The sequence below is a fragment of the Miniopterus schreibersii genome, assembly GCF_964146895.1.
Source record: "Miniopterus schreibersii genome assembly, chromosome: 7".
In the NCBI taxonomy this organism is placed as follows: domain Eukaryota; kingdom Metazoa; phylum Chordata; class Mammalia; order Chiroptera; family Miniopteridae; genus Miniopterus; species Miniopterus schreibersii.
This window is the reverse complement of record NC_138108.1, coordinates 63454349-63467492: the sequence shown is the minus strand read 5'-3', so window position 1 is coordinate 63467492 and position 13144 is coordinate 63454349. Positions and strand designations below refer to the sequence as shown.

The 13144-nt window shown below is 35.8% G+C and overlaps 1 pseudogene across 1 annotated transcript in view; it reads left to right on the top strand.

Moving 5' to 3' along the window:
* The window catches only part of LOC308559421 (adenylosuccinate synthetase isozyme 2-like), a 92737-nt pseudogene extending 80663 nt beyond the window's left edge, over positions 1–12074 (top strand). The window contains exons 3-4 of the transcript in view: positions 10645–10896; positions 11071–12074. The product of the transcript in view is annotated as an adenylosuccinate synthetase isozyme 2-like (transcript). The remainder of the gene's footprint in view (positions 1–10644; positions 10897–11070) is intronic.
* Positions 12075–13144: the final 1070 nt, after the last annotated feature.

Below are 13144 nucleotides of genomic sequence, written 5' to 3'. Positions count from 1 at the left end.
AAATTACAACTGTTTTAGAAAGAAATTTGTCAACATATAACAGAGCCTCAAAACTCTGGATATCCAATTACCTAATTTCACTTTTAAAAATATATCTTTGAGAAATAAGTATGTGTTTGTGGAAAGGTTTATATTCAGAAATGTTTATTTTTATATGATTTCTAATACAAAATGAAAATTTTTAATATTCAATGAAAAGAATTGCTAGGTGGTCATGTTTTCATATAATGAAATATTATTCATTCATTACAATTCGTAAAAGTCCAAGAATTCATTTTGTAGACATGTATGTGTCAGGGACCAGCCTGAAAGACGAACAAACCTGAGTTCGAGCGGTGGGAATGAGAGAGACAAACACAGTTATGGGACCAGGAGGGCTGCCCTCCAATGAGATGCAGCCCCAAATGGCTTCAAAGCCTTTATTATATAGTGAGTAACAAACAATTAGTAATGAGGTGAGGGTGATACAAAGTAGTTCCTTCAAAGCTGCACAAACACACTTTCAGAGTAAACACCCTGCCTCCTGCGGGAGCTCAGACCTTGGTAATTATCTTTATCTCAGCTTCTAATGGGAACTTGTGGGGAGGGTTGAGTCCTTGGCTCCAAGCCCTCAGGCTACATGGACCATGTCCAGACATGTAGAGGGCTCTCAATATCAAGGGTAATTGTGGGGAGGGTTGAGTCCCTGACTCCAGACCCTCAGGTGGTGTGGACCAAGTCCAGACACGTCACTGGCTCCCAACATGTATGGTCATGGGCAATGACATAGAGATATGTGTAGGTTCTGTACACTCTAAGATAATTTGTTAAGTGTTTGGAAGAACCTGATAAATCACTTAAAACAAAAGAACAATTATAGACCAGTGTTTCAACTATATGTTGTGAAAGACCAGTGTTATTGTTTTTTCTATTTTTAAATTTACTGTAAACCAATCCTTTAAAAAAAAAAAAACTATAATAAAATGAGTCCATAGAAAAACAAAATAAAATGAAGGACTGAATGTGCCAATTTTGTATTCAATAGACAAAAATGATTGTCATACTGTCAAACTTTAAATTTCTGAGCTAATCACAGACTGATACCCATAAAATCTGCAGAACCACAAATTGTGGAGCATAACTTGAGTACCATTGCAATTGATCTACATTATATTGTCTCCTAAAGGTCATTGGCCTTATTAACTGCAAAGCTTTTGATTCGCTAAATGATATACAGGTTTATAATTAAAATGATTAATTATGGTAATGAACATATATTGAAGGCTTACTGTGTCAGCCACTATGTTCTATATAAAAAGTATTCAAATCTCAAAATAACTATGTAAGATAAATTACTGCATCTTTTTTACAAACTCACTGAAGTTAAGTAACTTTTCCAGGAATACACAGCTAATCAATAGCAGACCTGGGATTTGAACTGAGGCAGTGTGACGCTAAAGTCCACTTTCTAATGCATTCTCCTGCCCCGTCCCATGCTACATAGCCTCATGTCTGGAAGCTGAACTGCTTGGAACCAGGGTGTAGAAGTTGAGCACTAAATCTGGACTGTGTAAAGATGGAGGTCTTCTGGTGGCAAGAAAGAACTAAAATAATTTAATGTAGGATGTGTTCTAAGAACTCCTTTATCACCCTGGCCGGAGGGTTCAATTGTTTGGAGTGACCATCTGTACACCAAAAGGTTGTGGCTTCAATTCCTGGTCAGGGCACATGCTTAGGTTTCAGGTACAATCCCTGGTAAGGGCTTGTATGAAAGGCAATCAATTGATGCCTCTCTCTCTCTCTCTCCCTTCCTTTCTAAGATCAATAAAAAACATATCCTCAGGTGAGGATTAAAAATTGTATATAGTATCAAACACTGAGAATCTTGAATCAGAAGGGATGTTTCTCTTTCACATTGATGTTCCTCTCTCTTTCTCCCCCTTCATCTCTCTAAAAAAAATATCCTTGAGTTAGGATTAAAAATAAAGCATGATTTTATCTATTCTAGGGCATTTCTGATAAATTTGGTCTTCCAACTCCTCAAAATGTTGAGCACAATGGATATATGAGGAAAGTATAAAATGGCTGAGGTACAGTTCTCTGATCCAGTGGTCACTACCTTTCATCAATCGTGCCATATATAACACACCAAAATTAACTGTGTTAAAGGTTATATTTTTAAAATTAGAAACATATTTTGTATCATTTCTTTCTATTTACCTGTTTTTCTGTACTTTGTATACAGAGGACTATATTAACCATACAACTCAGTTTATAACTCTCATTGATCTGGGCAAGACCTCTCTTTTGTTTTATTTTAATTTTGATTCTCTTTTTTCCCAATTCTCTATTCCCATTTTTATACCCACCAAAAAAAGGAAACCAGTTGAATATGTTATTAGATAGATAGATAATAGATACAGAGCAAGCTCTTTCACTTGTAAACTTATTTTAAAGATATTTGTATTTTAAAATATATCTTTTTATTTGTATGCATTCTTGTAAAATATATGTTTTTGTATTGTAGAGTGTAAGTTTTCTTTTGCTGCAATAACAAATTGCAACAAACAGTGACTTAATACAAATTTGTCATTTTATAGTTCTGTAAGCTAGAAGTCCAACACAGAACTTACTGGGCTAAAATCAAGGTGGCCGTAGGACTCCATTTTTTTCTGGAAGCTCTAGGCTTTTTAATCCCTTTTGTTGATCATTTGGGTTCTTGGTACAATTTCATTTCTTTCAGTTATAGGACTGAGCTCGCAATTATTTTGCTGGCCATCTGCTGAAAGCCATTCCCAGCTTTTATTTATTTATTTATTATTAATTCTTTTTCTTTTTAAACATCAATGATGAAAGAGTCATTGATCAGCTGCCTCCTGCATGCCCCTCAATGGGGAACTAACCCGCAACCCAGGCATGTGCCCTGACCGGGAATCAAACCTCGATCTCCTGGATCATAGGTCAGTGTTCAACTGCTGAACCACTCTGGTTTGGCTATTTTTTTTTTTTTTAAATATATTTTTATTGATTTCAGAGAGAGGAAGGGAGAGGGAGAGGGAGAGAGAGATAGAAACATCAATGATAAGAGCCATTGACCAGCAGTCTCCTGCATGCCCCCCACTGAGGATGGAGCCTGCAACCGAGGCATGTGCCCTGACCAGGAATCAAATCATGATCTCCTAGATCATAAGTCAATGCTCAATCACTGAGCCACCCCGACCAGGCAACCATTCCCAGCTTTTAGAGTCCACCTGGACTTCTTGGCTGATGGTCCCCTTTCTCTGTCTTCAAAGCCATCACAATGGCCCAGTCCCTTTTATGCTTTGAATCTATGCTTCTTTCCTCTTCATCATTCTCACCCAGCTAGGATAGGTTCTCCACTTTTAAGGATTCATGTGATAAGATTAGGCTAAGTGGATAACACAAAATAAACTCCCTATCTCAGGATAACTTCAAAGGTCTGTATTCATGATTACATCTTGAAGTCATGCTTGACATGTAAAATATTATATCCACTGGTTCCAGGGATTAAGGCATGGACACCTTTTTGAGGGGAGTGTCACTATTCTACTTACCACATGCAGTCTTTGTGTAGTTCTGAAGTGGAGGTATTGGCCAACAGGCAAGGCTACTATGAAATATTTTGATAAGTCATTTTGTACTTAGACTGCTTCTTTGATTAGTTTTTATGTTGTGGACATTATTCTGACTTCTGAGGAGGCTTTGCACACCACAGTTCTTGATTAATTACACAATGCTTTTCAGTTAACTCCTAGAGGATATGGTTATATCTCTATTTCCATATTTTAATTGAACATAAGTGAGAGAAATTTACAATTGCCCCATGAACCATCAGCATAATAGAGAGGGTTGTATTTTAGATCATGGACTGTCAGATGGATCAATAACAAACTATTATCCTTTTTTCCAGTAATTTAGCTATAAAACACACACACACATGCACACACAACATGAAGAAATATTGAAATGAAAAAATTGACCCAGAGCCAGACTGACCACAATTTTTGAATTCACTGAAGGACCAAATTTTGACATGCTTATTTGAACCTAATTGTGAATTCAGATCTCTGAATAGTCATTTATCTTTAAGTTCTAAGCCATTGCATTTCATCTGTTATTTATGATCTCATTTAGATTTCAGAAAAAAATCCAATACTTCATGACACATCTTAATTTATACTTTACCTTAAAGATTTGGTTACTCTTTGAACCAAGAGCACAACACTTACTCATGTGCACTCCATGAGTAAGTTATGAACTGCCACCAAAGGTGAATGAATACAGTCATATAATGAAGACAGAGTTATTGGTCCAACCTTAGCCTCTAAATGGTGATTTGAATAGTGATGGAAATGACACCGCTCTTTCTGCTGGTTCCAGTGCAAAATCTTCTTGTGCAGTCCTGATTTTTGCCAGTCACTTCCCAGAGCATCTGGAATAGTAGGGAAAAGAGAGGATACTGATATCCAACCTGTGGTTGTTTTCATAAGCTCTAGTCATTAGAGGCAGATAGATCACTGCCTAAAACTGAACTCTAAAATCCAACAGCAGAGCACCACGCATACCTAATGTACCAATAAGAGAGAAAGTTACAATTTCTTTCTCTCTCTCTCTTGTGATACTAAAGGGCAATAGGGCAGCTAGTGGAAAAAAGTCCAGAGGCACACACCTAGCAACACAGACTTCAAAAGGCGCATTTCACAAATGGTAGATACATAATATATTTTCTTTCCATCTCTAGGGGTCAGCTTATTTCTCAAATGTCAATTCCAATCACGACTGACACTTTCAGCATTCATGAAATATTCGGTGTTTTTCATTCAGCTCAGGAATTTGTGTGTTCAGGAAACAGGGCCTGAAAAGACTCGAGGTCAGATACAGTCAATCACCACTCCTTATCTATAGGGATTTACTCAAAGGAGAATACAGCTGCAGGTCTCCCGTTAGGGAAGTTTCCTTCTCATTGCCAGAGTAACTCCAAGTAGATTCCTGACTGTGCTCTAAAATCCTGACAAACAATAGGGAAAGTAAAGAATAGCACATCTCCAAAAATAAGAAATGTGCATAAATAACATTATGTAAAGTAAAAAATACAAGACTTATTGAATATAAAGCAGTACCACTACATGTGTTTGGAAATATCACAGTTCAAAGGCATTCCGTGCCAAGGTTTTAATGAATTTCACAAATACAATGAGCACATTAGTGAATGCATTGTTGCTTTCAAAGAGTCTGATTCATTTCTGAGCACAGTAATGGCAAAACAACCTCTCAGTCCCAAAGGGTCAAATTCAGGGCATATTACAAAACCTCTTTCAGTTTCACCTTATGACAAAGAAATTTTCAGAATGATTAAACCAAAGTGTCATGCCCCGAGGAGGAAAAATAACAAGCTCACTGGTAAACCTGTGGTAGATGAGAGAATAGCCTGTGGAATGACCTTGTTTGAAAGTAAAAATCTTTTTTAACGCATTACAGAGTCTACCATGAGCAAAAGTCGAGGGTGAAAGATTAATTATCAAAATCCAACCAGCTATTAATTTCCATTTACTGTGCAAAAATATTTCTCATATTCTTATGTGAGAAGGCACAATGATTTGTTTTTTAACAGTTATGTTATGCTAGAGGAATTATAAACAATAGGCACTATCAACACTTAGATTAGTAGGTTTTTCTTAAGCAATGAGATTGAACCATAGCTACATCACTGAGACAAACACCTGGAGGTGAGCCTACAAACACCATGCAATTTCATGAGCAGCTGGAAGGTCTGAAATTTCTAAACCCTTTGTATTTTTTAACTGACATAATTGCTTACTTCAGTGCACAGCTGTAGAAAAGAAATGGAACTTTTTTTTTTTAACTTGTGCAAAGTTATATCTACTTATTTGTGAAATCCCAAGTATCCCATTCTGAAGTAGTTTTGGAAGACCTTCATATCTATGGAAATTCTATCTGGCTTGCAAAATTTACATGAGACTTGCATATAAATTCTGTGTATTTTCATTACTTCCACAACCTTGGTTCTCTTCTCCCATTACATTCTAGGTTTAGAGGACATAAGTATGTGCTGGCAGTAAATGCTTGCAGCATAATATATGTTAGCATTGCCTCACAAATAAATATTCCCTTGAATAACCAAACAGTAGAAAGGCCAGGCAGAATGCATTACACTTATTTAGTTTCATTGCATCATTTTATTTAGGGCCCCAAGTTGATCCCCTTAGTGTAGCTATAATTTCTTTTGGTCTTACACAGTGTACATTGGGTTAATGAGGTCAGCTTCATCTCCAAATGGTGCCTGAAACTCCTGCCACCTCTTAATAAAATATAATTCTTTAGTGACAAGAGAGAAATAACAAATTTAGATGATCAGAGTGAAATTGGGACCACTCTAGATTTTCCACTTTTTTTCATGACCCATATTTAATTTGATAATCAGACTTTCTCTTGAGTTAACTATCTGCTGTATCTTCTACCATACTAGCTTTAATTCAAGCTGTTATTATTTCTCACCTGTGTTATGGCAGTAATCTAACTAATCCCTTTTCCTCCAGTCTGTCTCTGTGTGTATTCTATCATGTATACTGATTCTGCAGTGATAAGTGTAAAACACACATTTGATATTTTTCTATCATGTTTAAATCTTTTGGTTGCCTGGATAATTCCTTGCATATACACAACGATAGGACCTGTATTAGTGGTATTAAATAAACATGGGTTAAGTAACACCTGAACATACAAGTAGTAGTCAAGAAATATACTTTAAACTTCTCAGACTTTGAACCTTCATGAGAAAAATCTTGAACAAGGTCCCTAGTAGGAATCCAGATCTATATAGTCATGTCAGATGGATAAGAAAACTATATATAGTAAACTGATTTTATGAAGTAATTAGCTGTGGCCCTGAGAGAAAAATCTATGAGAGAATAATGAGTTTATCAAGGTGGAATACATTCAACAGTAACGACAAGAGTTTACAACTATTAGCTATTGTTTGAGATGCACTGTGAAGCCAAACTTGAGTCCTAAATCCAGCTGTGTGCCCCACCCTCAGGTGCACTTTGTGAGGATGAGTGCCATGTAGTAAAACCATATATAATTATGTCAGTGTGAATCTCATGATCACTAAAGCAGGGCATCTTCCTTTCTTAGTCAAACACTTAAAGTATGAAGCTCTTTCTTTACCAGGCTGAAAGAAGCGTACAGAGGGATGAATAGAAAAGATGGTAAGGAAGTCTTCAGATAAAAATAGAGAGAATTTTGATATTCCTGATATTCTGAAGCCAAGAGTGGGTCTTGAAGCATTCATAGATCCATCTAGAGATAGATATATAGGATCACTGGCAGACACATTAAATTCCCTGACATAAAGGGATTTTTAAAAGTGCAACCAAAAGTCATAGGTGTTCATTCTGTAAACATGTTTGAATCACCTCTGGGAATTTTAAACATTTCTGAAGAGACAAAAGAATAGGATGAAATTCTGGTAGAGGTTCTTGAGATAGCAACCTGACCTTACATAGCTTGACATTTGTGCCAGGTAAGATGATTGTGTTGAAAATGGTAAGAGACACAACTCAATATGGCTTAACAGTGAGGGAATCTGTTATCTCACAAACAGGAGTCCAAGTTGGTTCCAAGGTTGTTAATTCAATGGGTCAGTAACATCATCAAGGACATAAGTTTTGTGACCTTGATGCTCATTCAATTTCAGAATGTCTCTTTGGCTCACTCCTTTCATGGTAAAGCAGATGCTACCCAATCATTTTTTAAAAGGTGCTTCTTCTCTAAGATCAGAGATTATTTTTATCATATATAATCCAGTACATCCTTCACATCTCATTGGCTAGGCTAAGTTATACACTCACCTTAAGTTACTTACTAGCAAAAGGAATGACAACGTCAATATAGATTCACACAAATTTTGACTGGTCTCAAACAACATTGGGGTCTTGCTCGCCAGGGCAATGGTGCAGAAATTACAGTAAGGTAGTAAAAATAAGTGTCTGCCAAATGTAGAAATGACAAACCTCTGTGTTCTATGTTAGTGCTTTGCAAACTTTAGACGATGATTCATTAGGTCTGGGGTGGGGCCCAAGGTTCTGCATTTCTAGCAATCTCTCAAGTGATATTGTTACTGTTGGTCCATGGACCACACTATAAATAGCAAGTATTTAGATGGCATTAATAACTTTGTATTTCAGTGACTTCAATAGCCTAATGAATGAAATTCAAACTCCTTAGCATGACTGTAATACATTTTCCTTGATGACTCCCAATCTTTCCGCTTAATTCTTATTGCCCATTATAACTTGAACACTCTCTATCTTCCCATAAGTCTGTTTTATGTGACAAGAGCTCTAAGAACTTAAGCTCCTATGGCTTCTTGCTTTCACATTTGTTATTTCTTCTGCTTATGATGTAATTTCTCATCTTTCTCCCTATTTTCTTTCTTCACATGGCTAAATAAATTAGTTTTGACAGCCTTCTTTAATTCCAACTCTTCAAATCCTATCATGTATTAGGTTCCTCTTTTGAGTCCAACAACTCTATAATTATAAATCACATGACAATATAATTATTTCTATATTTTCCAACGTCCTCCATTATATAGCAGATTCTTCAACAAGAATAGTCTAAATATCGCATGATTAATATGATATCTGATAAAGAGTAAATGCTTAGTAAAAGTGTATTTAATATATCAGATATTCCCCCAAATATTGTATCTTTCATATGGGTCTATTCATCTATATAGAATGTGGTCACTAGCATCCAATTAGCATAAAAACTAGAGTCCTACCCCCCTCATTATGTACAATTACCTGAGATTATTTGTTTTACATTTGTTTTTCTTACTATACTTTGTTTTATTTCTTAATATTCTTCTCTACTTTCTTATTTTTAAATTTTGTTCTAGTAGTATCAATAATACGTTAAGTATTCTATAAACATGTTGTGTATATTTTATTTATATTTTTATGAACACTTTTGTACAAATTAATAAATAAATCTGGACCCCAAAGGAGCATCAAATTTATTAAGAGATCTAAGACATGTGCATTACACAAATCTAATACATGATTGAAAATGAGGTTTCATATTAAACAAATAAAGTGATATTAGAGTAAAGTATATGATGTTCCAGATAAGTGATCAATGAAATTGTAGCAGAAGTTATTACTTGCTCATTTACTTGACATTGGCAAGATTTGGTCCTTAGAAGGTTGTTGGATTAAGGGTCTCCATTCCTTGATGAGTGCTTCCTGAATCCTTCCCTCAGATCCTTGTTCTATGACCCTCTGCCTATAATAGCTCAAAACATGGCTCTTAATTTCCCTTAGAATGAGCAATAGAGAAAAGAAATGGTCAACAAGATAGAAACCACAAACTTCTGGTAAATCTAATGTTGGAAGTGTTATCCCATTATTTTTACTGTATTCTATTTGTTAGAAGAGAGACATTAAATACAGCTCATTCAAGAAGAGGGGGTTATACAAGTAAGTAAATACCAGGAAGCAGAGAACATTGGAGCCATCTATGGTTTGCCTATCTATATATACCTCATGAAACTTTCATTACAAATGAAAAAACAACAAAAATCAAAGATAGGTAGTCAGCCCAGACCATCTTTGAAGCAATCCAAATGGATAGTTCTCAGATGAAAATCTGGAAGGCAATACAAATATTTAAAAGTGGTAAACAAGAAAATTACAAATATGAGTAAATCTAAATAAATGTTTATAGTATGAAACAATAATAATACTTTGATGACAAATATGGAGTGTAATAAAAAAGCAAGCATAATTATAAACAAAACAAAAAAGGAAGACAGCAATAACATCTATAAGAAGAGAAGCAAATGAAAATAAATCATTGTAAGGTTCTGTATTGTCTTAGCATTTTCTAAATCCAAATATGCATATTACATTTTAAGGGTAACCACTAAAAATAGACATAAATTGTATTGCTTTTAGACTAGTAGGATGAGTGTATAGGTGTGTGTTTTGGGGAAAAGCAGTGGAAATACAAAAATAACACTCAACCAGTCCAAAAAGAACTTTGGAAATATGAACACTGGAATGCATGAGGAAAGCAAGGTAAACAGAAATTGCAAGATTGTAGAGAATAAAATGTTTGAAAATAATGAAACAACAAAGTGGAAGAGCTAACAATGAAGCAGAATCTGCATATGATAGGAACTAATTAGATTTGGGGCCTGAGGAAAGAGAAGATTAAAGATCCTCCATTTTTTTTTTTTTTTAAATATATCTTTATTGATTTCAGAGAAAGGATGGGAGAGGGAGAGAGAGAGATAGAAACATCAATGATGAGAGAGTCATTGATTGGCTGCAGCCCACAACCGGGGCATGTGCCCTGACTGGGAATTGAACCCTGATCACCTGGATCCCAGGTCGAGGCTCAACCACTGAGCCACGCCCGGCTGGGCAAGATCCTCCATTTTTTAATAGGTGATTACAAAGTTGACTGTGATATAATCAAAATCAGAGAGTAAGCAGTTCAGTTTGTACACTCCTCACTGTCCAGGTTTCCTGCGGATTCTCCTTGCATCACTGGAGCCATGGCATTACTGCAGCTGTCCCAGGACACCCTCCCCAGAGGAATCAGGTGTTCAGTGAGGTGACAAAGGCAAGGGGGAGGTGGAGGATCAGCTGGGGCAAGATGCTAACATTGTGCGCTACTGCCAGGAAGGAAATAATGCTGGCCATACAGTTGTAGATTCTGTGGAATATGATTTTCATCTTTCACCCTACAGAATAATTTATCCAGATGTTACTGCTTTCATTGGAAATGGTGTGGTAATTCATCTACTCGAATTATTTGAAGAAGCAGAAAAAGTATTCAAAAAGAAAAAGTTCTGGCCCTGGACAGGTAGCTCAGTTGGTTAGAATATCCTCCCCATATGCCCAGGTCACAGGTTGGGTCCTTCATCAGGGCACATACAAAAATCAACCAGTGAATTCATACATAAGTAGAATAACAAATCCATCTCCCCCCTTCCCCCCCCCCAAAAAAAATAAATAAATAAATAAGTAACTCTGGAAGTCTGGGAAAGAAAACTTATCCTATCTGACAGAGCTCATGTTGTATTTGATTTTCATCAAGTAGCTGATGGTATCTAGGAACAAGAGAGACAAGAACAAGCAGGAAAAAAATGGGGTACCACAAAAGAGGGGACTGGCCCGGTTTATTCTTCCAAAGCTTCTCTTGGTGGACTCAGGGCATGCGCTCTTGTTTCTGGTTTTTATGGCTTCTCTGAGAGGCTCCAAGTTCTGGCTAACCGGTATAAACCTATACAGTCCACTTTGGAATCAGACATTGAACATGAATTACAAAAGCTTAAGAGTTCTATGGAAAGGATTAGTCCAATGGTGAGAGATGGAGTTTATTTCCTATATGAGGCCCTACATACACAGCCAAAGAAAATCTTGGTAGAACTTGCAAATGCAGCACTTCTAGAGATTGATTTTGGAACTTATCCTTTTGTAACCTCTTCAAACTGTACAGTTGGAGGTGTTTGTACCAGATTGGGTATGTCCCCTCAAAATGTTGGAGAAGTGTATGGAGTTGTAAAAGCTTACACAACTAGAGTTGCTATTGGTGCCTTTCACACAAAGCAAGACAAGGAAATTGGAAAATTATTACAAACAAGGGGTGGAGAGTTTGGTGTAACTACTGGAAGGGAAAAAAGATGTGGCTGGTTGAACCTCGATTTGCTTAAATATGCTCATATGATTAGCTGATTTACTGTGTTGGCACTTACCAAATTGCATATTTTGGACATGTTTATGGAAATCAAAGTTGGAGTTGCTTACAAGTTAAATGTTGAAATTACACTTCATCCCTCAGCAAATCAAGAGGTCTTAGTGAAGTTGAAGTTCAATATAAGACTTCCAGGATGGAACAAAGACGTTTCAAATACTAAGACATTTAAAGAACTATCTGTTAATGCACAAAATTATGTTTGATTTATTGAAGATTAACTTCAAATTCCAGTTAAATGGATTGGTGTAGGGAAAGCCAGAGAGTTTATGATTCAACTCTTCTAAGGATTTCAAGTGATGCAAGAAACACTCGAGAGGATAGGAAAAGAACTTTCTTAAATATGTCTTTTACGATTTAAAAATTTCAAGAATAAGGACATTGACATGAGTTGTCAGCCCTAAAGTTATTTCCAGTCTTTAAAGATGGATGGCTGGTGGGGACATTAGCTTTGGCATATTCCAGTGTCAGCTAACTTGGCTAGCAAAATTGCCAAAATCAGTTGTTGCTCCTGCTGCTTTTGGTGCCACATTTTCTTTAATGTTTAATAGTATAATCTATGTTTCTTGAAACCTAAAATATAATTCTTTCAATGTAGTGTTTCTTCATTATTGTCATGGTGTGTTCATTGGTTTTATCTTTATTAAACTGCAAGAACAATTAATGCAGTTTTGCAAAAATATTTTTACATTCTGATCATTAGTTCTGTCGCTGTAATCTTGGCTGTTAGAAAAAATGACGAGAGGAGTTCTGTAAACTTGTATAATGTTATAAATTCTGTTTAGATTATGAACTGTTTATTTTCTGAACCCTTGCAAATCTGAACTTTGTTGGGAGGAGGGTGATGTATTCATGAATCCTTTAATTTGTACAGAAAACAAAACTTATTTATCTCTATAAATTATTTAATATATTGGACATTTAGTTAAAGGTTCAAAGAGAAAAAGTGTTCCTTAAGACAATACTCTTTTTTTTATCTTCACCCAAGAATATGTTTATTGATTTTAGAAATAGAAGAAAGGAAATAGAATGAGAAAGAAACATTAATATGAAAGAGAAACATGGATTCATTGCCCCCTGTATGCGCTCTACTGGAGATCAAACTTACAACCTAGATATGTGCCCTGACTGGGAATTGAACCTGCAACTGTTTTTGGATGTTCAGGACAATGCTCCAACCAACTGTGTTACCCTGCCAGGGCTAAAACAATACTCTTAATGTTAAAAAGTTATCACTGAACGATCTATTGTGATATTTGAATATTATTCTTTAATTTCAGATATTAACCCTGAAATGTATAGCTTTCTTATTTTATCTTACCATTATTTCTAAATCCAGTGGATTGATTTTTCAATA